The following is a 26,213-nucleotide window of genomic DNA, read 5'->3' on the forward strand; positions in this document are numbered from 1 at the left end:
TGGTATTACAATAAATAATAAAGGCAAACTTATATCAATTCTATCCAAATGCATATTTTCCATATATGTTTCAATAACTTTGAATGCCTTTCTTTGCTTCAGGCGTTAACATGCGGGGTGAATTTGGATCTGATGGACCTTTTAGGATATCAAATAAAGGTCCCAACTCTCCTGTTGGTATGCCTAGATAAGGCCTTATCCAATTTATGTTTCCTAATAACTTTTGAAAGTCGTTAAGTGATTTGAGTTGATCTACTCGTATTTGAATTTTTGGTGGACAGACCATGGTTGAGGATAATAGCACTCCTAAATAATTAATTGGAAAATTTAATTGTACTTTATCTATTGCTATCTCGAGATTATAATTTTTTAATAAATTTGTAAGTGGCATAACATTCTAGCAATGTGTTTTTATCTTTGTGTGCTAACAATACATCATCCATATAGTGAAATATTTATAGTTCAGGATTTTGATTTCTAAGTGGCTGGATTGCTTTGTTAACATAAATTTGACACATAGTTGGGCTGTTAGCCATCCCTTGAGGGAGTACTTTCCATTCATATCTCTGATCAGTGCAGGGATAGTAAATGTAAAACGTGGACTATCCTCAGGATGAATTGGAATTGAAAAAAAACAATCTTTAATATCTATAGCTAAAACATACCAGGTTTTTGGCAAAGCAGACAATTGGGGAATCCCTGATTGAGCAGGTCCTGTAATAACCATCTCATTATTAATGTCTCTTAAATCTTGCAATAATCTCCATTTACCAGATTTCTTTTTAATGACAAAAATGGGAGTATTATAGGGAGATTTGGAAGGTTGTATATGTCCCTCCGCTAATTGTTGTTTGACCAGGTAATGGGCTGCTTGTATCTTTTCTTTAGTCAGGGGCCACTGAGGAACCCACACTGGTCTTTCTGATTTCCAAGTAATTTTTATTGCCTCAGTGACCCCTTCTGAAAACCCAATCCATGTCTATTTATTCCTTGATCTATTTGAATTGGTGCCGCTATACCTTGTTCTTGTTCTCCTAATCTTTTTTCTTTCCTGAAACCTTGTCTAACCCTAATAGTGGGCGCAGTTGGATTGATGTTATTTGTTAATGTCAAACTTAATTGATCTAGGACATCTCATCCCCATAAATTTATAGGAAGATGGTCCAATACATATGGCTATATAGTTCCTTCACATCCTTCAGAATCCTTCCAATCTAATACCATTGCACTTCTATGGGGATTAGTTGCCACTCCTAGGCCTCAAAGCGTTTGAGTGGCTTGTTGTAACGGCCAATGTTTTGGCCATTCTTGATGAGATATGATGCTAAATTCATGTCCTTGAATATTTAGTATTAGCATTGGGCAAGAGTCTAAATTTAAAGACAGCATAACCCAATCTACACCTGTGGAGCCTAATCCCCTGGAACCTCTTTCTATACTACTACTGGAAAATTTATCATGTAGGCTGGGTATTATTAATAACTGTGCTATTCTATCTCCTGGTGAAATTACTGATATACCCTTTGGAGAATTAGCTATAATTTTAATTTCACCTTCATAATTGGGATCAATTACCCCAGGACTTATCATAAGTCCTTTTAGAGTAGAAGAACCCATTTCATCCACACGCTCACTAGACCCATGGGTGGCCAGATCCTCTGGACTGTGAAGACTGTAATTTATTTCCATAATTTATTTGGAGACTGAAGCAGCTTTAGCTGTGCCTCTTTGGCTGATAGGTAGTGCTGGAGGCAGGGTCCCTTTTGTCCTGCATCCTGTCCTGCCTGGGCTTTGGTGTATACCAGGTGTGGATGCAAGCCCTGTGATCTCCTACTAGTTGCCTGGTTCAGGGATGGCTGTATAAGCAGGCGCTGGGCTGGCCAGTTGTGACCAAAACCCCCTTATGCCTGCCCCACCCAGCCCCTCTGCTTCTTGCCCTCTGATCTACTTTCTCCCCTCCAAAAGGAAGTGGCCTCCATTCCCAGCCCATAATGTAGGAGGGGGAGACTAGATGCCCAGAAAGGGCAAGGGGATTGCCTTGGTATGAACATGGCCTGCAGGGCTTTGGGGCACTGCACTCCATCTCAGCCCACCATGTACCCTGAGGCCAGTTGCTAAGGGGTGGTTCCTTAGGGCTTTAATGCCCTTTGTTTGCTGATGTTGAATTATGAATTTTGAATTTTACATCAACTTTTATATTGTCCCAGTGTCAGAATTATAATTTATTCATTCTCTATGTGTCTGTGCCAAGAAAGCTAGGCTCTGGGCCTGCCCCTTTGCCTAGGCAGCCTTGCCAGCCTGTGCTGTGGGAACACAATGTACCTGAGCTGACAGGTACCAATAAAGAGGCACTATTTTAAAAAAAGCTATTTGTCCTTTTTTGAGGGGATTGCACACGGTGCCTGATTAAATTCCTCACGGTGGTTGGGGTTCTCACAGCCTCCTTACAGCAGCCACAGGGGAACCCTGTGTGGTCCATCTGGCACTTGATACATGCCAAGCTGTAGCTGCAGGTCTCAGGGTCAAAGACCCTATTGCAGTGACAGCCACAGTCCTCATGGGATTGGCGCAGCGCCTGCACTTCCCGCTTCTCCTCATGGTCCATCCTTCCATCCTTCACACACCTGCAGCTCGCAGCAGAGCACTCCTCCCCGAGCTGGGTGGGGTTGTAGGAAGTTCACTTCTTCCAACCGGCCGCCTGCCACAGCCACTGCCAAGTCCTCTTCCACAGAGGCATCATTGATGGCATCCACTGTAAGTGGCAGGCCTGCTTCCCCCTCAGGTACTCCAGAGGCCGAAAGCTTCCATCCCAGCATCTCCAGCTTCTCTTTCAAACACTGGAGGAATGTCTCACGCCAGGCCTGGACTTTCCTGTACAAATTCACACAAGAAGTGGCGCAGACGCCATGGCGAGAGGCCATGCCCACAGCACAGCCACCATGGCTGGGCACACTGGTGAAGCCCTGGCACCGTGGGAAGTAGAAGACAGTGGTGCCAGTGAAGGCAACACGGCCTGGGTGATGCCGAGGAGCCCGCTTCAAAATGGACAGAAGAGTAAAACTTTGGGAGCCACAGAAATCCCGTTCAGGTAGGGGCATCTGACCCCAGGGGCTCTGTTCACCTGAGACTGAAGAGCTTGGGGAGCAGGAGAGACACAGTCAGAGGAGGTGGAGGAGCAGAATGAGGAGTCCTCCTCCTCCAGCTGGTCAAACTTCCTCTTCAGCAGCCCAGTCACGGTTGCAGAGGTGCTCTAGGGGTTGGCGACAGACGGCCTGAATCCCAGCGCCTTTTAACAAATAGCTTTTCAATACCTTTTATTTAAAAATCACTCTTGTGTCTTCTCTTTCTGGACTGTATTTAATTTGTTTTCTTCTGTGCTGTCTTCACTCACATGCTGGATCACATTGTTCTGGGATTGATTTTTCTTCTGTAATGCTCAATGTGTTCAATGTATAGAGCACATTCTCTGTCACTCTCTCAAAGCTAAACTGAATATCTTTTTTTTTCCAGATGTGCCCTTGTCTGTTGGTCACAGATTTAGTTAGATTCCATCCTTTTTCCTTTGTTCACACAGACCCTATTGATCACACTTGGTCTGTGTGAAAGACTATTGGAAAATAGCCACTTGTTAGCTATTTTCTCATTTTCTTAAAGACCAAGATAGGCGTGATGCACCCATGATGGTGACATTTGCACTCTGACAGGCAAATTCTAGGTATCCATTTTTCTTCGGAGATTGTGACAGCCCACCACCCTCCAGTACACTACAAAAGTTATTTTCATAAGGCCATTTACTGGTATTGTAGCCTCTGTACCATCCTCTAGTTTATATAGCAGTCACATCTATGGCATGTTGGGCAGTGTCCCAAATATAACATGTCCTTGGAAACTGCAGGATTAAACAAAATATACATGGTTCCTAGGGTGTCTGATCACCAAAATAGAATAGCAAGGCTTCCCCTACAGGTGCAATGTGCAACACTTTTTAGACCTGTAACTCTCAAAGTTCTTCAAATTGTATTGTGATTCTTCAGAGTTCTTCTTTTCCTTTCAAAGGCCCAGAGTGTAGAAACAAAGAATGTGAAGATGGTGAGCCATTTAATAGAGATGGTGAAAAAGGATGGTGCCATTTCTTTGTGGAGAGGAAATAGTATGAAGTTCTCAAGATTGTTCCTGAGACAGTTGTTAAGGTCTTGTCATCCGAACAGGTAAAGCCATATGCCCCAGACATTCATTAACAAAGAAAAGTGATTACATTGTATTTTATAAAGAATCATCTCATATTATTACAAAAGAAAGGGAAAGTTGTTAACGGCTATATGGTAATATTATTATAATGTCATTATTATAACATTTTTATTTTATTTTGTAAAAATTTATTCTAATTAGTTATACATGACAGTAGAATGCATTTGGACACACTGTACACAAACGGAGCACTTCACATTCCTGTGGCTGTATATGGTGCATAGTCACACTGCTAGTGTAATCATACATGTATATAGGGTAATAATGTCTCATTCCACCATCCTTCCCACCTCCAAACTCCCTCCCCTCCCCTCCTCTCACACCACTCTACACAACCCAAAGTTCCTTCATTCTTCCTTTCACCCCCCCAGCCCCCATTATGGATCAGCATCTGCTTATCGGAGAAACATTTTGGCCTTTGTTTTTTGGGGGGTTATTTTCTTATAATACTTTTTTTATGATCTTCTTTTTGGTCAGTATTTACTGAATGTAAGTTTAGATAATTCGAGACGTTACAGAGAAACTTCACAAGAGTATACTAAAGTTCACTGAACTCTACAGGAATATCAGTGAATCAAGGAAGATAAAATGAAGTAGTGGACAGAGTAAAAACTTTAGAGACAACAGATTTGTATTTTAATTTTAGCTTGGCATGTTCTAACTATGTGCCCTTGGAAAAGTTTCCATATCTTGAACTTCAGTTGTCTCATCCACAAAATGGGGAAACTCTCTGTGAAGTGGCCTGACATATAGGAAGCACTCAGTAAATGGTGGTCCTAGTATTACATTCAGCATAGTACAGGATAGTGTCTGAGGAGGATACAGAGGGACCCAAACTTGTTGAGGGAAGGCTTCTTTGAGGAGGTTGTGTTTACATGAAAAGCCAAAGAATAAGTGGAAAATTTCATCAAAACTCAGAAAATAGAATGTTCCAGGCAGAGAGAGCAACATGTCCAAAGCTCTGAAGGTAGAAAAATTTAAAAAAATAAGTTATGTTTGAGGTACTGAAAAAAGCGCAGTGTGGCTAGAGTGGAGAGAGTGGTTAAAAATGACATTGAAGAGGTGGGCAGGCAAAGTAGGGAAGGGGCAAGGTGTATGCAAAAAGGTAAATTAGGGTGGTATGAAGGAGCTCAGGAGAGAGATGACAGTGAGGCCAGTGGAAAAGACCAGTGGAAAGATCAAAGATATTTAGGAAATAGTGTAAATAAGGCTTATCTATATTATGCAATTTTTTGTGGAATATAAGCTAGGGAGGGAAATTTCTAGTTTGTTCATTGGCGACTGTTTGTTTATTGTAATAAGGAAGATCTCGGAAGACACATCACCCCACAGGGCACCATTCACAGTATATGTACTTTTAATTTTTATTATCACTTAGAAAGATCACAATATCCACCTATCCATCTATCTATCTTGGTGAAAGTGAGGGATTTGGTATCCAATTTGGAGCCTGTGGAGCTTGAGGTGCCTTTATCAGTGAGAAATATTCCAGTTACAGAAAGTGGCTTACATCATAAAGGAATTAATTTTCTGGTATTATTGGAAAGCACCTAAATGGGGTAGACTTTTGATGAGACTTGGCTAAGGACTTCAAGAGTATCACCAAAGACTCCATTGCCTCCTCTCTTCTGTCTGTCATGGACTGTCTTATCTCCCAAATTTCTCCCCTTTGTGGTTGAAAAATGTCACCAGGAAGCTTCCAGGAGTTTATGTGTCCTTGTTCATGTGTAACAGGAGAGCTGACTCCTTGTAGTTCTCCAGGAAGTCTTTCCTTTTTCTTTTTCCTTTCTGAGTGCTGGGGTTGGAACCCAGGGCTTTGAGCAGGCTAGGCAGGCACTTTACCACTGAGCCCCACCCATGTACCTTCTGAAGACTTTTAAGAAATGGCCCACCCAAATTTCCTTGGGTCTTAATGGTCCAGATTATGTCAGATGTCCATCCTTGAACTAATCACTGTGTCTGAATGATAGGATGCACTGATTGTCTTGGAAGAAGAAGTTAAAATAAAGACCCCAGAGTCCAAGGAAGTATTCTGCTGAAATTTCATTTGGAAAGGAAAAATTGATCATTAAAGGTTTAAAAATAATTACCACTTCTTCAGTTTTTATGTGGTAAGTACTTACACATAAAGTATTATTGCAATATATCTTCTACTTTTTTTTTACAGTTTCAGAAAATAGGAACTGTTAGTGTACTAATGACCAGGATAGCGAAGACATTTGCCTTCATTTTCCAGGTGAAGAAACTGAATTACAGAAATGTTAAGTGACTTGCCAGGTGCGGTGGTGCGCACCTATAATCCCAGCTACATGGGAGAATGAAGTAGGAGGATCATGAGTTCAGGGCCATCCTGAGCAACTTAGGTAAGATCCTGCCTCAAAATAAAAATTAAAAATGAGTGGGTAAATAGCTTAGTATAGAGTGCCTCTGGGTTATATCCCCAGGAAATTAGAAAGAGGGGGAGGAGGAGGAGGAGGAGGAGGAGGAGGAGGAGGAGGAGGAGGAGGAGGAGGAAAGAAAAGTTAGGTAACTTGTCCTTGATCACTAAGTGAGCAAGCCACAAATGAAAACTGTTTTATTTATCATATTATGGTGAAGCCAGACTTTTTAAATGAAATGATTTCTTGACTCAACTGGCAGGTGATTCTGGAGTTTTTCTACCTCTGCCCATACGTTGCAGGCCTATGAAGCTGAGAAGTGTTGCAACTCTTAATGGTGGGCTGTTACTCCAGGGTTTCAGCAGACCCCCAGCAACTCACCATCAATTTCTCCTTCTTTCAGGGTTCTTGTCTCCTGAATTCAAAGAATGAAATCCACAGACCAGGATGACTGCCTGTAAGAATAGGATTTATTAAAGAATAGAAACAGGAACAGAATTCTGGCAATATAAGAGGGGACCTGACAGCAGGTTTTCTCCATCTTACTGTGCTAATTTAAGGGTTTGTATAGAACTTGGGTCACTGCTATTGGTCCACTTATACTAATTAGGGATTGAAAAAAGTAGCAATGCTATTGGTCCACATTTATGCTAATTAGGTTTTGGAAACATATTAATGCTATTGGTCAATTCTTGAATCCAACTTCCATTCAGATCTGCCCCACTTCCATTTTCTCCTCACAGGTCAGGAAGTGGAGGTCGAGGTCATGGGATGGTGGTTGCAGCACTGTGTGGAGCTGGCTTCTGTAGCAGTCCTCCATATCAGGCCTGGTGGGAGAAGGATGACAGATCAGAGCACCTTGGCTCATGGGGCTTTTTATGGGGGAGGATGGTCCATGTGGCCAAAGGCTGTGCTTGCCTCCTATGCTGAAAACTACTTGGGCTGCCACTCTGCTGCTCCACTGCTCTGCTGCTGCTTCTCAACAGGGACTAGTAGGCTGGCTACATGGCTGGGCAGATGGGGAGCCAGGTCAATGGTGCTTCATTAAAATTTGACACAGTTGGCTGGGAATGTAGCTCAGTGGCAAAGCACTTTGCCTAGCATATTATCAGGCCCTGGTTTCTTTCCCAGAACCAGAAAAAGAAAAAAAAAAATTGGACACAGTTGTTATCAGAACTTATTGCATAAGATTGTCAGTTTCCATCTCAGTGGCTTCTATTCTCATTAAATGAATTCCTAATCATAATCAACACTTATTAGGTGTCTGATGTATAACAAGATCACATTTTAGGTAAAAGATATACAAGATGAAGTTTCTACTGTTAAGATTTGGAACCCTTATCTAATGTATGTAACTTTATATAGGTACTGGGTGATGTGCATTATAGTTTTTAACTATAAATATCCAGGTATATATTGATAGTGAATAAACTCTATGGCCTTTGAGATTTCTGAATACTAACACAGTTTTCACATCTTTTTATGCAGTATAAGTTTTTTTTTTTTCCCTAGGGAAGGAGGCAAGTTAGACATTGCTGAGAAACTTGCTTCTGCTTATTTGGCTGGTGCTACTTCAGTGTCTTTTGGAAGTAAGTATTACAGAAAAAATATGATATAATTGCTGTCTTTAATGAAAATTATACCTGAGTATTTGAAGTGAACTCCTCACGAGGAAACTCAGAATATGCTTTTATCATTAGTAGTAATTACACAGAGTAGGGAAGATCAATTGCTAGGGATGTATCTCCAGAGCCCTGACATCTAAGCAGGTGTTTGTTTGCTGTTTATGTTTTTCACATTTTCCTTCCAGTTGAACTTAAAATTGTGCTCCCCCTTCCCTGTTGAAAAAAAAATCCAAGTGGGATTTTGGGAAGAAACCACAATTACAATATTGAATCTTTTCATGTAGGAAAGAGCAATCTGTCTTTTTCTCTCTCTTCTATTATATTCTTTGATAAAGGTATACTCAATTAAGATGGGTAAGACTACAGGTAGAGCAGATTAAGAAAGAAGAACCAAAGCTCAGGTTTGAAATGTTGATTGTTTAAAAACAATAGATAGACTTGACTTTTATGGCAAGCATTGAAAACAAAATCCCTGTATGTCTGTGGCCATTCACAAGGTGTTTGTGTGTGTATGTGTGAAATCCTTCTTTGAGTTTATTAGGATACTAAGGTTGGAGGTGGGGGATTTAATAGCATCTTTTTTGGTTGTTCTTTCTTTGAGTCAGTACAGTACCTGTAGCTATACCCTTACATTATTTGGATAGAGGAAATATCATTGAATTCAGACAGGCACTATTTTATGCAAAGAACAAATATCATTGAATTCAGACAGGCACTATTTTATGCAAAGTTCAGAAATTTTGTAAAAGATTTTAAGTACTGTACTTGTAAAATATTTCTATGTGAAGCTCAAATATCCTTAGGAACAGTAGGAAATATTTAGATACACTGCCATTAAAAATATAGCTTGACCTAAAATGCTATTATCTTTTACATCCTTTAATAATAAATGAACTCTTATAGTCCGCAATTTAAATTTAATTTAGCACAGAATGCGCTGGGTTGGATAGTTGATCAGTGACCTTATAACATTATTTTCTATCACATTCAGGTTTTAAAAACTAATTTGACCATAGGTAAAACTGGACAGTACTCTGGGATGTTGGATTGTTCCAGGAATAGTTGGAAGCTTGAAAAATCTGGAGGCTTCTACAGAGGCCCTGTTCGTAGTCTTCTTGCTGTCATACCATATGCAGGTGTAGATATTACTGCTAATGAGGTAAGTTGGTTTCCATGATGGAGTGACATTAGAATTATTTGGTCTGAAAACATAATACAAGTTATAAACTTTTACCAAATCATACATTTAAATCAGAGTTAATAGAAAATAAGTTTTTCATAGTCTATTTTCCTGGTTTCTCTCTTCCTCAGGAATATATGCTTATTTTCTAAAAGTGTTGATCTCAGCCCTTCTTCTCTCCCTGCACATCACTGCTCTCCCTTGGTGACTCTATTTATTGCTGGCTTTCAATACCAGACACTTAGAGATCTGGACTTTGAACTCCTTTTTTAATTAGCCAGATCACCAAAGATATTAAATGACATTACCTTGCTTTCTTTCTATCATCAGAAGTCTGTTTGACTTGTTGTCACTTTTGTTCTGAGTTTCCTTGTGCATAATAGTGATTCGCTACTACAAATCAATTACAATCACTTGATTCTAAAAAAAAAAAAAAAAACCCCAGAAAAGTAAGGGATGAATGTCAGTCTTATTTTGGAGTGCAAAGGGATGCAAAATGATAATGACCTGTTTTCTATGTTGGTAGGGTCTAGAGTTCATAATTCTCTCTACCTGATTCTGACAAACTATTGAGCATGGCCTTCCTTATTCAGCTTCCTCCCTTTTTGGTAATCCTGAGTACCTCCCACTGTGGCAGACATTTTGATTATTCCTAGTGATTGGGGTAGTGGGTAGCATCATGTACTCTATTTTAGAATCAGGGATTCAGACTGCTGGAGTTTCTATTGCAACATTTAGTTTAACTTCTCTGGACTTGGTTTCTCTCACCTTAAAAAAGGGAGATTTATTCATTCATTAAACAGTTATTGTTGCAAGCACCAGGCTCTGTTCTAGGTGCACCAAACAATCATACAAAATAAAATAAAAAAAAAAAACAACAAAATAGACATTGCCCTTGGGAATATTGTATTCTTTCATTTGGAGACAAATGATAACCATTTGAAGCATAATATGTTAATGATAAGAGTTATGGAGGAAAAACAAGGCACTGAAGGAGGATGGATAGTACTAGAGACTGAAATTTTAGAGGATGGTTCAGGAGGATCTTCCTTAGAAGTTGACTTTTGAAGGTGTGAAGGAAATGGAGATCAAGACATGCATGTATCTACGGGGAGAACATTCAGGGTGAGAGCATATGCAGCAGGAATGAAGAGAGCCAGAAGGGTCTATGGGAGATGGGGTAAGAGATCAAGTGTGAGGCTTGACTTAGCAGGGCCTTGTCCATCATAGAAAGGCGTTCAATTTTTACCCTAGGTAAAATGGGAAGCTGTTATAGGGTTTTGAGCAGAGAAGTGTCATATAGGACAAGATTTTTTCAAAGTAACATCTTTATTGAAGTATAATTCACAAAATTGTATTATATGAATATAGCACTTTTTCATTCATCAGTTGATGAACATTTGGGCTATTTGCCTTCTGGCTATTATGAATAATAGTGCTATGAAATATAAGAATGGGTTTTTTGGGGAACATGTTTTCTTTCTCTTAGGTATACATCTAGAAGCAGAGTTGCTGGGTCATTTGATAATTCTATGTTTAACTTTTTAGCCTTTGTTAAAATGTTTTTTTTTTTAGTTGTGGGTAGACACAATATCTTTATTTTTATTTGTTTATTTTTTATGTGGTACTGAGGATCGATCCCAGGGCCTCACACATTCAAGGCAAGCATTCTACCAGTGAGCTGCAACTACAGCCCAACTGTATAGCCTTTTGAAAAAAATGCCAGACTGTTTTCCAAAGAGGCCACCATATCCTAGACAACATCCATATCCTAGACAACACTTGTTACTATATATTTGAATATAGTTATTTTAGATGATACCAGTTTAATTGGTGTATCTTTTAATTGTTGAGTTGTAAGATTTTTGTACCTATTAGATATAAATCTTCTATCAGATTGTTTAAAATGTTCTCTCGCTTCCATTTCTGTCTATTTTTTCTTTACTTTCTCTGTGGTGTCCTTTGAAACAAATGGTTTTAATTTGAATAAAGTCCAATTTATCTATTTTTCTTGTTTTACATGTGTTTTTGGTGTCATATCTAAGAAACAACTAAGGTCACAGAGGATTAACTTGTATGTTTTCTTATACGACTTTGATAGTTAAGAGTTCTTACATTTAGGTTTATGATCCTTCTTGAATTAATTTTTGAATATGGTGATAAGCTGGAGTTCAGTTTTATTCTTTGCAAATGAATAGTCAGTTGTTCCAACACCATTTGTTGAGAAGACTGTTTTCTCCCCTTTGTCAAAAATCAGTTGACCATAAATGTAAGGGTTTATTTCTGAAATCTTGGGTCTATTCCATTGATTTGTATTTCTGTTCTTAGGCCAGCACCATACTTCCTTGATTCCTGAGCTTGGTAGTTGTATTTTGAAATCAGGAAGTGTGAGTCTTACAACTTTGTTCTTCTTTTCTCAGGATTATTTGGCTATTCTGGCTTCCTTGAATGTGAACTTTAGGATCAGCTGATGTTAGTTTTAGGAAAATAGAGAAAGTATGAAATAATGGTCTTGATATGCTGGGATAGTAAGGGAATGTGATATAGTTCCAGGGCAAAATTAAAGACTACTTAAGATTTGATAATCATAAATTTTAAATGAAACCAATAAGCTTGAGTCTGGGTTTTTTCAGCCATGTTTAGCTGAATGGGAGCAGGCATAGAGGAAGCAGAGTTGATTTTATACAGGTTGTTCTGTTATGCCAACATGATAAAGAGAGAAAAAATAGACAAGGGTATTATAGGATAATAGAATTGTTATGTCATGGAGGATTTATGAATATTAAGTTAATATGTGTAAAGTGGTCAGATCTTCCCAAGCCTATGGAATGCTCTCTATATTATGTGAAATATCATCATTATTTTCAATTATGTGTCAGAGATGATTTTCCTTTTGCTGAGGCTTGTTGTCCTACCTTGACTCTTGATCCAGGTCTTTGCCACATCAGTGTTCTCTTCTCTCAGTGTGGTAATCACCTTCAGGTCTCTTTTCAACTAAAACAACAACTAAATATAGCAAAACACAAATCTTCTTTTTAACTCTTCTATCACTAACGACTACTATTGCTGGTGGAAATGTAAAACCATGTGGCCATCTGGATAATATTCTGCATTTCTCATTCATGTATTTCTAACGGATATGAAATATACTTTATTGTCTATACTTTATTTCCTCACTTTTATGCTTTCCTTAAATGATTATAGTCTATTTTCTAGTCCCTGACTTGCAGTTGAATGTTAAGTAAAAATCCCAAGTGAATTTGACAATATTGAATGAAGAAAGCCTTAAAAGCAATGTATTTGTTTGATAGGTCTGCCATAGCAAAATACTCATGGTAGATGGTTTAAATAGTAGAACTTCTCATGGTTCTGTAGGAAAGAATTCTAAGATCAAGGTGCTAGCAGATATGTTACTTCTGAGAGTTCTTTCCTTTGCTTGCAGACTGTCACCTTCTCCATCCTCATGTGGCCTTTCCTCTGTATGCATGCGTGTCTCTATTCAAATTTCCTGTTATGAGGAAACCAGTCATATTGCATGAGAACCCACCCTAAGAGAGCTCATTTTAGGGCTGGGGTGGTGGCTCAGGGGTAAACCACTTGCCTAGCATGTGTGAGACCCTGGGTTTGATTCTCAGCACTACATATAAATAAAATAAGTAAATAAATAAAGGTCCATCAACAACTAAAAAAATATTTTAAAAAGAGCTCATTTTAGGTTAATTACCCTTGTCTCCAAATATAGTTACTTTCTCAGGTGCTGGATGTTAGGGTTTCAGTATAAGAATTTTGAGAGGACACAATTTGGCCATAAAAGAAGTCAGTGGCATTGTATAACATTTTTAGATTAAAATGATTATTAAATGATCACTAAAATTATTATATATGAACTTTTCATTAAGTTGCTCAAAATTGGTGTGTCATAAATATATATCCAGTAGCTCTTACTACTTTGGAGTATTGCATTCTATATCTTATGTTCTTTGCTATGATATAACACAGAAGATAGGAGTTTATGCCTACATAAGAAAAGATATTAACCTTCTATTATTTTGGCTCATCTTGTAATTGTTGTTTAAGTGTATTATCATTTGTTCTCTGTTAGGTTTTAAAGACTTTTGGTTAAACACATATGTAGAGGACCCTGAGTTGGTGACACTGAGGGGATGTAGTGCCCTATCTAACTTTTGTGGTCAATTTGTCAGCTACCCCCTGTTCCTAGTAAGAACTCTCATGCAGGTTCAAGGTGAGCTTTTGTGAGGATAACCGTGTCAAAAGCTCTACCTGGTTTAGAGATTTCTTTTTGACTTTCTTTTCTGGAGAGTGTCTTGGGATCTTCCTCATTTCTATCAGTACTTGGTTTCTGGAAAATATGAAATTATGAAGTTCCTGTCATTTGAGTGTTAATGGTGCTAATTATTTCAAATCAAGTTTAAACTTTATAACACATAAATATGGAATATAGTGCCCTGGGGGACACAAGTGACTTCACATTGGAATAGTCCAGTCTATTCTTTTTTTAAACTTTATTCATTTATTTATTTTTATGTGGTGCTGAGAATCCAACCCAGGACCTCCCACATGTGCGGCAAGTGCTCTACTGCTGAGCCATAACTCCAGTCCCTAGCCCAGTCTATTCCTGAACTAGCATTTATAAGATTGTGATTATTTCCATCATGATGAATAAATTTTTTTTGCAACTTGAGACCCAATTAGTTTATTTCCCTTAAAAGCACTCAATAAAGTACTTTATGACCACTAAGGAGATCAAAATGACTAGATTTTTTTGCAACAGGAGATACACTCAGTCTATTTCTCTTTTAAAACAGCTCAATAAGATAATAAATGTTAGAAAAAATTATCTATATAATGGAAGTTGATTGTAAGAATTTTTACAAATATATACTCCCATAATGTACTATTAAGTATATGAAGACAGTCATTTCCAGCACTCTAGAATGTTGCTTTGTGCCCCTCCATAAACGCCCCCACCCCTAGGTAAATAATATTGTGGTTTGTATCACCATTGATAAACAAGTTTGCCTGTTCTTGAGAACTATGCATTCTCCTGGAGTCATCTCTGTTGTTGCATGCAGTCTTTTTCTTTGTTGTGTATTATTCTATTATATGAATGTCATTTTTTAATCCTTTGTATTGTTGATGATCACAAAATTAAAATAAAATTACATTTGCCCTCACTGTGTTGGCTGTGGCCTAGCACTAAGGGGTGGACTGGTGGAGGGCAGACTCAGTGGCCCCAGCAATTATGGACCCAGCCCAGACATTGACGTAGGAGGAAGTGCTCAAGTTTATGAATTCCGCAGAGAGAGAAGACTGTACAAATGGCAACCCCCATAGGAAGTAATACCAGAGAAGAATTAACATAGAAATAATGGAAACTATTGATGAATTCTTAGAATTTTTTTTGTTCACTGCTGCTTCTACCTCAAAAGACTTACAACAGCTGTGCCACTCTGCTTAATCCAAGAAACAGTTTGTCTAGCAAGCACTGCTTTGAAGGCTGAAAATTGTGTGGCCAAAACTTGCCAGTGACACTTCCAGTATGGTTGTACCTAAGCAATGGAAATTCAGCAAGCTATGAAAAGGAAAAGGAACTGTGTGTCAAATATTTTGAGCAGTGGTCCGAGTCTGATTATGTGGAGTTTGTGGGACATCTTATATCTCAAATGTGTCATTACCAACATGGGCACATGAACTAATATCTTAAACCAGTGCTGCAAAGGGATTTCATAACTGCTCTGCTAGCTTCAGAATTGGATCATATTGCTGAGAACATTGTCAGACTTGGATGCCACATCACTTTGTGCTGCTGAACTCGTGTTCAAAGAATGGTACTGAGTGATGTTGGATGGCATGTTTTGAAAGAAGCTCATCAAGACAATGGTTAGGACAGATTCTCTGTGGAGAGGCCTAGCAAAATAAAGAGGGTGGGGACAGTATTTATCAGAAACAAACCTTCTAATTGGAATGCTCCTCCCAACTCTTACAGTCTGTTACAGTCTGACAAGTAGAAAATAATAAGCAGCCTTTGAGACAATGCAATCAAGATATGGATAAAAACACATTCGCTTGAAGTTCAAGTGAATCTTCACAGCTCACAAGTTGTGTCTCATGTTTCCAGTATGATGAGAGGGTGTTGGTAACTGGATCATCAGATTCCAGGGTCAGGGTATGGAATGTAAATACAGGTGAAATGCTAAACATTGATTTAACAATGTGAAGCAGTTCTGCATTTGAATAGCATGATGGGACCTGCTCCAAAGATCACTCCATTCATTAGCTTCCTTGAATGATATTACCTTCCAGAGGCTGCTGTTTGAACACCGAGCTGCTATCAGTGTTGTAGACTTTGATTAGAAGTACATTATTTCTGCATCTGGAGACAACTATAAGGATGTGAATTTGTCAGGCTCTAATGGAAACAAATGAGACATTGCCTATTTGCAGTACAGAGACAGGCTGGCGGTGAGTGGCTTGTCTGACAACACTATCAGATTATGGGACTCAGGACATGGTGCCTGTTTAAGAGTGTTAGAAGACCATGATAAATTGGTGAATTACATTTGATTTGATAACAAGAGGATAGTCTGTGTGGACTCTGGTGGAAAAACTAAAGTTTAGGGACTTGTGGCTGCTTTGGGCCCCCAATGCTCCTACAGAGACTTTGAGCCCCCAATGCATCTACAGACCCTTATGGAACATTCTGGAAGAGTTTTCTGACTTAAGTTTTATGAATTCCAGATTGTCATTAGTTACATGATGACAAGATCATCCTCTGGGACTTCCTAAGTCATCCAGCTTCCTAAGCTGACAACACCTTTTCGGGTTCTGCTCAATTCCTTTTCTCAAATGCACATGTACATCACCAGATAAATAACCATACACTGACCTCATACTTACCCAGCACTCATTAAAATTGCAGTATTTCACATACCAGCCAAGAACACAATGAGCAACAGCAGCAACAGTCTAAATCCCACCTGGATTCCCTGGACCAGAGAGGATCAAGGCTTTGAGACTCCTGTTGTGACATAATTGGTTTACGGCCAACCAGGACAGTCCACCTGGCACAGCTGACTGCTTCAGTGCTGCCATCAGAGATGCCTTCGGTCTTATGTGAAGGATTGGAACTTTTAGATCTCCCCTCTCATCTCTCCCCACTTCTTTCTCATTTGCTTGTTATGATGACTTATAAATACATTTAGTATTTTGCCAGGAAAAAGCTAAGTGGCATTTTTGGACAGTTTTAAATTTGAGAAATAATTATAATTTTATAAGCTGTAACTATGGCATTTTGAAGGTGTATGCTAATGTTCTTACTTTTAGGAGATGTTGGGGTACTTAAGGGTGATAGGAAGTGATGTCTCAGATACATATTTATATATGTGTATAGGTTGGCAAGAGGAAGAAACATAAATTAAGTATGGCAAAATGTCCCATTTTTAATCTAGGAGGTAACTATACAAATGTTCATTGTGCTGTTCTTTCTGGAGTTTATAAGATTCACAATAATTTGAGGAAATAAAATCAATAATCAAAGTAGGTTTACCACTAGAAGAAAATAATCATATTTCATATACTTTACAAAATTATAGAAATTGGAGTGAATGTATAGCTTCAGATAAAAAATGCATATAGAACATTCTTCAAGAAATTCTATGGCCAGGTAAATATTTTCTTGGAAACTTTTCTAGATTTTAAAGGGATTATTTAATTTGTGAGTGGAGTGGGAGAAGGATAAGGATGGTTAGAGTAAAACAGAGGATACTTTTTCAGTTCTCTACTAATTTTGACTCAATTTAGGGATTCTGATAGAAGAGTTAGAGAGAAAAAATGTTAGCTAGAGTTTAAGAATTTATGTTGCTAGGCACTATGCAATGTGGCAGACATATGATGATCAGGTAAACAAAAGGAGACATTGGTCCCTGCTCTCATGGAATTGATTTTGAGTAGGGAAGATAAATATTTAAATGTTTCTACACAGATGTTTAGTTATAAACTATGATAAGTGCTACAAAGGCAGAGTTTTCTACAGGCTGTAAGGGAGGGGTCTTTCTTGGGGAAGCACTGCTTGAATTGGGAAATGAAGGTTGAGGTGGGATTAAAAAGGCAAAGATGCAAGGAATAACTTTCAGGCAAAAGGAAAACCATGTGCCATTTGTCTGAAGAGACATGCATGGGACACTTAAGAAAGGGAAAAGTAGCTTGTATGGCTGGAGTAGAGAAAGGGAGTGGTCTGAGTGAGGTGTGGAGAGGGGACAGAGGCTAGATCATACTGTCTTTAAGCCTAATGGTAATTACTGAAGTGGGAGAGTGACAATAAGTTTTGCATTATTAAAAGTTCATTCTGGTTAAGGCATGGAAAAAATAAAAAGAGTTGGTAATAGTTTACTACAGCAATCTAGGCAAAAGATGATGGTAGTTTGGAGACTGGTGGTGTGGTAGTGAGTGTGGAGAGAATGGGATGGATTCAAGAGACATGTGGAGAGAAAACTTGATTGGTGGTGGTTTGTATGTGTAAGATGAGGGAGAGGGAAATGTCATGGATGCCTTCAAGGTTTTCTTTTCTACCCAGCGGGCTGCACTATGGACCAGAGCTGGCTGCAGTCCTCCAGGCGAGGCCCAGCACCCGGCATGTGGGTGGCCCTGAACAGACACTTGACAACCAGGCTGAGCATCTGGAGAGTGTTTTAAATTCCCAGAGCAGAACCAGTGCGGAGGTTAACACGGAAAGCACCTCCTCTGTCCCCTGCCTCCAGCGACCACCAGTCCAGGAGTGCAGCGCCCGCCAGGTACCTGTGAAAGGCATCTGCAGAGAGGTCCTGACCATCGTGGGACAGGATCTGGTCATTCTCCAGGAGGCTCTTCCACTTGGAGATGATCTCTGTGCCTTAAGTGCAGTCCTGAGGAGAAGCAGGCATCAGCTGGCCCTCCCGCCCTACCCTCTCGGCAGAATGTACCCCAGCCAGGATGGGCTGCAGCTCCCCAGCTCACCTTGAGGGGATCCCACTCCTTGAAGTATTCCTTCATGAGGCCGGTAGACGATGGCCACGGCCAGGTCCACGTGGTCTGACACGAGGTACTCCTCGTAGTACTTGTCCTGCAGGGTCTGGAAGACGCCAGCGCGCTTGTCCAGGATGAGGGGGTTGAGGCAGCTGGGCTGCAAGCGCTGCTTGCACTCCTCCACCATCTCCTGCACCCTGCTCAGGCTGGAGATGACGCGCTCCTCCTGCTCCAGGACCTCGGTCATCTTCTCCAGCTCATGGGACAGGTTCACCACCTGGTTCTGGATGATCTCCTGCTCGGTGAGGTCGATGAGCAGCTGCAGGTTGTGCTCCAGCTCGGGCAGGGCGAAGCCAGGGGCCTTGGCCTCCTTGCTGGGCAGGGGTGGCAGCTGGGACTGCGACGGGAGACCGACGTCGGGCACCTTGTGCTTGTGGCTGATCTGGCTGTAGCTGTAGTAGACCTTCTGCTCCCGGCCCGTCCTGTGGATGACCTGGAGTGGGGCAGAAGGGACAAGGGTTATGCCTACTGTTGCTGCCCCTCAGATATAATGTGGGCAGCAGTGTCAACCACAGCTTAGCAGAGCTGTGGGAGGGCAGCGTGTCTCAGGATAGCTCCATGGGGGACTAGATCAGAGGAGGCTCAGGGACAGAACGGGTGCAGAGAGCTTGAGGTTGGATCCCTCTGTTCTTAGGAAACGGACATTTGAATAGGGACTGAGTATTAGCAAAGGAAACCTATTTTCAAGGAAAAGTAGAAGCTATACTCCTCAGAGCAGCTAACAAAACCTGATTATCAAAATATGGCCTTTTGGTAAAAACTATGCCCAGAATCACAGGGAAAGACCTAAAAGGATGTATACTAAGGCATTCAACTTTGGTGACCTTTGGGAGGGTGGGTACTATTTTTCATGTTTTTATTCTCTGAATTTCCTAATTGCTTAAAATGCCCTACACATTACTCTTGTAATAAGTTTTTTTTTTAATATAAAAACAATAAACATAGTTATTGGACCAAAAAAAGTTCATTCTGGTTAAAGCATGGAAAAAATAAAAAGAGTTGGTAATAGTTTACTACAGCAATCTAGGCAAAAGATGATGGTAGTTTGGAGACTGGTGGTGTGGTAGTGCGTGTGGAGAGAATGGGATGGATTCAAGACACCTGTGGAGAGAAAACTTGATTGGTGGTGGTTTGTATGTATAAGATGAGGAAGAGGGAAATGTCATGGATACCTTCGAGGTTTTCTTTTCTTTTCTTTTTTTTAAACAAGAGACTTAAGTTTTCATTTAAAATATGCAGGCTTGAACAAGGACAAATATTCCCATGAAGATGAATCTGAGGTACAGGTCAACTGCTTCCATGTATATGTATGTGTGCACCCTCTAACCAAGGAACTGCATACCTATTCTACAGTTAAACCCTAGCAAAGTCTAATCCTCAATCTGAGCATAAGATTTCACAAGGCACAACTAAATACAGGGATGTAGGAAGAAAGGATCGAGGGTGAATAAAAACATGGGAGTGATGAACAGGAGAAAATATCTTAATTGCAATAAAGGCTTCTATTCAAAACCCAATCAGGGTCCTGTAAGGGTAAAAGGTACAAAAATGACAGGAAGTCAACAGGAATAAAACCCACATGAATCACTGTGGCATCCAGTTTCTAGCCACAAAGAAAAAGCTCCAGTCCATCATTTAATTTTTTAAAAAAATTCCTGACATTACAGAACTAAACTGAAATGTATAAATTGTCCACTCTTACATTTCCATGACAAACAGAAAAACTCATGAGCCAAAAAAAAAAAACAACAACAAATGAACAACAAAAAAAAAGGAGAAGCTTATAAAACTAAATATGGATCTCAGCATTAAGAGCCGAACAGAGAAAGGAATTAAAATGCTTTAATTAAAAAATCACGAGTGGATGATAAAGTGTGTACAAACTGAAAATTTACAAACTATTTAAAACCCGGAATTGCTGACTGTTCAGAAACTACACAGATGGATCATGGGTGATGGTGAACAGCAGAAATGGATTACAGATGAATCTGCATTGCTATAACTGCTCCCCATGCCACTCGTCTCTGAGGAAATCCTGACTTTGATTAGATACTGAGCCAGGTTATTGCTGGCAGCAGATACAGGGATGGTAACACCTGCCTATCAGTAGATCCTTCCACTGGGTTTGCAATTTTGATCTGTGCCCCAGACATCTGACAGATCTCATTGATTTTGGTGCCTTGATGTGCAGCCAATCAAATCCTTTGGAATGGTGATTATGCAGCCAATGAAATCCTTTGGAATGGTGAGTTCATGAGAAGTAGTCTGAGCAGATGCATCCAATCCTGCACTGAATCCAGTGTTACCATGCGTCATAGGAAAATGATACTATTGCATTGCCAACTGGTGCAGCTTGGTCAAATCTGGCTGTGGCATGGCATACTGTCCTTGAATGGTATAGGCCTCTAGAGGTTGTCCCTCCAGGTCAGGGTTGAGGCACATGGACGTGGTGGTGTGGGGAAAGCTTGCACTGTCACTGCCTGTGCTATACCTGTCCTGACCACCTGCAAAGATAAATGGAGAACGTGACAGCTAGGGCCAGTACTGGTTGGTCATGCCCTTGTGTGTGTGTGTGGGGGGGGGGGGGTACTCCAACATGACCAGGCAGATCTGTTTGACACACTCAATGATGGATTGTGCAATGCCAGCAATAGTACTGGCCAATAGCTGGTCTCTGGGGGCCTTGGCGGTGCCCGTGGGGATGGGGCATCTGTGGCCAGGGTGTTCTTGAAGGTGGCTTGACAGGGTATCCAAAGGCCATGCGTGGGGGATGGAGGCAGAGAGCTCTGGCCCTCTCTGGCTGCGCATTGGGCTGGAGTCTGTGTCCTGGACCCTAGAGGGAGAGCCTGGATGAGTGTGGGATGGCGGTTGTCACTTTGGCACTGGTCTAGATTCGGGAGTGCAGAGATGGCTGCTGGCCAATTGTAGTCCAGGGTCAGGGCGGCCACAGAGTCCCGCGGTGGTCCCGAAGGGGAGGTGGCTGCGGGCGGGGCGGGTCCTCCAGGAGGGTGGAAACTTGGGATGGGTGCCCATGAGGGATAGACATCAGGAGCGGGCACTATGGGAACAGGAATACTGTTGTCCTTGGTGAGCAGTTGGAGCAGGACCACGACGCTGCAGCAGCTGTGGACCAGAGCAATATTCAGATACTCACGGGTTAACTTGACTTTTCCTTCTTGGTTTTCGGGTCTTCAGGTTTGTCTTTCCCACTGGGATCTTTTTTTTTTTTTTTTTTTATAAGTGTTGTGACATTTCCTGAAATTTCATTCTGATGAGTACCTAGGTAAAGAAACTAACAAGTGCTGTTCCCTTTTTACTTTTTCTTTACACACTTCACCTCATCTAGGCCTTGGATGATGACTACTTTGGGTGGGAAAGGGGACCTAAAGGTGCAGGGACACCCTCCTTGAATTTCTTTCTGAGGGCCCCCTGTGTTGCATCTCTATCCTACCTGCTCTCTGTCCTTCCCTTATTACTGTCCCTTCTGTTTCCATTCACCTTTTTTCAACCATGACCTTAGCAAGGCAAGTTAGGGTCTAAATTGGAATTGACAAGGTGGGAGATCCCAACTGCTAAAAGGAGAGTATGTCCCTGTGATTATGTTGCCAGGATGCCCCAAATTTTGTTGGTGATCAAAATTTGGTGTTTCAGAGGCCGCCTGGATTCTGTGGAAACCAAGTGGACCAGGACTGTCCTTTTCTTTGAGTCAGACAGGTGCTGGTTTATCTCACTTTTTCACTACTGTCCCTGTCTTAGAGACCAAGGAGAGGGTTCCACACTGAGTCGTTTGGATCTTTAACATCCACTAAGTTCTTTGGAACTTTTGGGGGAAGGGAGGAGTGTTGGGTGTTTTGTGAACATTCTAAGACCATTTTTAAACACCAGGCAGTTTTTTGTTCTATATAGGTTTTGTTCTTTTCCTCTTTGGGTTAACTTTACCTCCTTATTGAGTTTGGGTGTAGGGGTCTCCCTCTTCATGAAAAAGAATTCAAAATTAGATGTGAAGGTGAATATTTAGGATGAGTAAATAAATCACAGCACATTATACATGTGTGTCTTTGAGATTTATATCCTTTTCCCCCAGTGAGTTCTTTAAGCAGTTTGCCAAAAATGCCTACTTAAAAATGCTTCTTTATTGTAAGAACTGTGCAAGTCATTAACAGTGACACTTAAGCCTCATTAGGTTGACAATACCTATAGCTCTGGTCTGATGATTTTGATAAAACCTTTCAGACTGAATTTGAAGAAAGTCCAATGGGCCTAGGTAGAAAAGTTTCAGCCCCCAAGTTGGCAGTATATTGAACTTTGGTTGAGTTGAAGAATCACTATTCAGTGAATGTAAGGTCACACCAGTCCCCTCCACCTCCCAAAAATAGAACAATCTCTCAATTATCATCCCCTTCACCTCCCACCTGTAAAAGCCCTTGACCTAGGAATGTGGGCCTTTACAACTGCTCTTGGTCCCAGGGGGTTAGTACTACCATTGAACAAAGATGATTCCCAGAAGGGATTCTGGAAGGATTCTGATACCTGACAATTGTAATTTCTTCAGCATTCACTCTGAAAATTTAGCAGGATCTCACTTTATGCTAGACAGAGTCCCTGTAGAAACTTTTCATTTAATGAGTGGCAGAATGCAATACCAAAAACTAGAGCCAAAGGCATGATTATTTTCAATGAAGGGAATGAAAAGGCATTTTGCAAGAAGTGATAATTTTGTGTGAGCTTGAAAGTAAAAGGTAACTTTAATAAGCACAGAAGTTGGGAGGGGGTGCTTCCCGCACAGAGTTGCTGGTTATCTCTAATGTCTACCAGGATCTCACTGCTTTGACAGTGCAGCCATGTGCTCAGAGCCACTGAGGAATCTGAAAGAGAGTTCTGTAGGTGGCCAGAATGTGCAGGAGTCTCAAATCAAGCCAGAACCACTTGATTTGAGACACCAAGTCACAAACAACTGAAGGACCTCAAGGCCCCAGGCCCAACATTAGGAAATCTAACCCCTGGGCCCTGAAGCTGCAAGATGCTCCCTTATACAACCCCCATGCCAAGACCCCTCCAGTCTTTCATTTGGCTAGCCAGCCAGGAGCACTCCTGTAACCCCATCCGGATCCCTGCCCGAGGAACTCCCGACATCACTGGGAGGTAAGCTGGCCAGCTCAAACTTTCTGTCTTGTTGTCCTGTTGGCTATCTGTTCTTTGTTCCGCGCAGCGTCTGTAAGACTATATGATGATCCTAGGCATAGTCATTTAGTATTCTGAGGCAGTTCTGTAGTCAATTTGTATTCTGAGGCAGTTTGAGAAGGAGTTGACGAACTCGGACTTCTCCCCTGCCACCCTGGGAGACGTCCCAGGGATCAGAGGGGTCCATTTCTTTGGGGCCCCCGGTGTTTCCGAGGATTACACCATCTTTGTGGGCGACGGAGAAGTACAAACTTCTCCCAGGCCATCTGATTTTTTCGGTTTCCACCGAAGCCGCGCAGCGATCTCACTGTTTGGTTTCGTTTTTGTGTCGTTGTGTCTGTCTCTCTATTTCCTCTCCGAGAATAACATGGGACAATCACTAACAACCCCTTTGAGCCTCACTCTAGATCATTGGCAAGACATTCAAGAGCGGGCAAACAACTTGTCCGTGGCAGTTAAGAAGAAGAAGTGGAAAACTCTCTGTACTTCCGAATGGCCAGCATTCAACACCGGCTGGCCAGCAGAAGGGACCTTTAACATTGATCTTATCTTACAGGTGAAAACCCGAATCTTCACCCACGGTCCTCATGGACACCCCAACCAGATACCCTACATTGTCACCTGGGAGGACTTAGCTTCCAACCCACCCCCTTGGGTTGCTCCTTTCTCTCTACCCAAGCCCCCTCTCCATTCTCCCCTTGAACCCTCTGCTCCCCTTGAACCCTCTGCTCCCCTTGAACCCTCTGCTCCCCTTATTCCAGTTCCCCCTCCCCAAACCTCTCACCTTTACCCTGTCCTTAACAAATCTGAGACCTTAATTAAATCAGGGGCAACACCAAAGAAAGTTCTACCACCAGAAGACTCAGCCCTGATTGACCTGCTGACGGACGAGCCTCCTTCCTATCAGCCCCAGCCCTTACAAGCCCCTGAACCTGATCAAGCATCCTCCGAGGACGAAAACCAAGAAGACCCAGTCGCCAATGCTCCCCCGGATCCATCTCCCATGGTGGGACGGCTCCGGGGACGCCGGGATCACACCGCCCCAGGAAACACCTCCAGAGTTCTCCCCCTGCGACAGGCGGGAGGCCCCAACGGCCAATATCAGTATTGGCCTTTTTCTGCCTCTGACCTCTATAACTGGAAAACCCATAACCCTTCCTTTTCTAAAGACCCTATAGCTCTAACCTCTTTGATTGAGTCTATCCTAGTAACTCACCAGCCAACATGGGATGATTGCCAGCAGCTCCTGCAAATTCTCCTCACTTCAGAGGAGAAACAAAAAGTTCTTTTGGAAGCTCGCAAAAATGTGCCAGGGGACGATGGGCGTCCCACCCAACTCCCAAATTTGATTAACGAAGCTTTTCCTTTAACCCGGCCAAACTGGGACCATGCAACTGAAGCAGGTAGGGACCACCTACGTCTCTATCGCCAGTTACTCATAGCGGGTCTCCATGCAGCAGGGCGGTGGCCCACCAATTTGGCTCAGGTAAGACAGACTACCCAAGGGGCAGAGGAGACCCCGACAGCATTCCTAGAAAGATTGAAAGAGGCATATCGGAGGTTTACTCCTTTTGATCCTGATAGTGAGGACCAGAAAGGAAATGTATCCATGGCTTTCATTTGGCAGTCTGCCCCAGATATCAGGTCTAAATTGCAGAGACTAGATAACTTACAAGATTTTTCTCTGGCAGACTTACTGAAGGAAGCCGAAAAGATATATAACAAAAGAGAAACTCCAGAGGAACGAGAGGACAGGATCAGAAAGATGCAGGAAGAACGAGAACTTAAGCTTAGAGAGGAATCAGACAAGAAAGAAAGAGAAAGAGAACGAAGGCGTAACAGGGAACTAAGTAAAATATTGGCCACCGTAGTTCAGGCAGGACATCAGGGAAACAGAGTAAGCAGGGACAGGGAGCAAAGCAGACCCCGTGTAGACCGAGATCAATGTGCCTACTGCAAGGAAAAAGGACACTGGGTAAAGGACTGCCCAAAGAGACCCCCCAACCCCAGGAGAGATACCAAACGGGCTCCCCGACTGCTAACATTAGATGAAGATTAGGGGAGTCAGGGCCAGGAGCTCCCCCCTGAGCCCCAGGTAACTCTCCAAGTAGGGGGGCAACCTGTGACCTTCCTAGTGGATACAGGAGCCCAACACTCGGTGCTGACACAGACACCCGGACCCATGAGCCACAAAACAACGTGGGTCCAAGGTGCCACTGGGAGCAAACCTTACCGATGGACCACCAAAAGAGAAGTACACCTTGCCACAGGTAAGGTTTCCCATTCGTTTCTACATGTGCCTGACTGTCCGTATCCACTGCTGGGAAGAGACTTATTGACTAAATTGAGAGCCCAAATTTATTTTAAAGATGGGAGCGTCTCCATCACGGGGCCAAACCAGACTCCCTTACATGTATTGACTTTCAAATTGGAAGACGAATATAAACTTTTTGACAAACCCTCGGTATCTATGAAAGACATGGACTATTGGCTTAGTTCCTACCCGGAGGCCTGGGCTGA

At 41.5% G+C, this 26,213-nt stretch overlaps 1 pseudogene; it reads left to right on the forward strand.

Moving 5' to 3' along the window:
- Window positions 1-14,967: 14,967 nt before the first annotated feature.
- On the forward strand, window positions 14,968-16,255 carry LOC114083514 (F-box/WD repeat-containing protein 1A pseudogene; annotated as a pseudogene).
- The last annotated feature ends 9,958 nt before the right edge of the window (window positions 16,256-26,213 follow it).

This window comes from Marmota flaviventris, chromosome 10, assembly GCF_047511675.1.
Source record: "Marmota flaviventris isolate mMarFla1 chromosome 10, mMarFla1.hap1, whole genome shotgun sequence".
Lineage (NCBI taxonomy): Eukaryota > Metazoa > Chordata > Mammalia > Rodentia > Sciuridae > Marmota > Marmota flaviventris.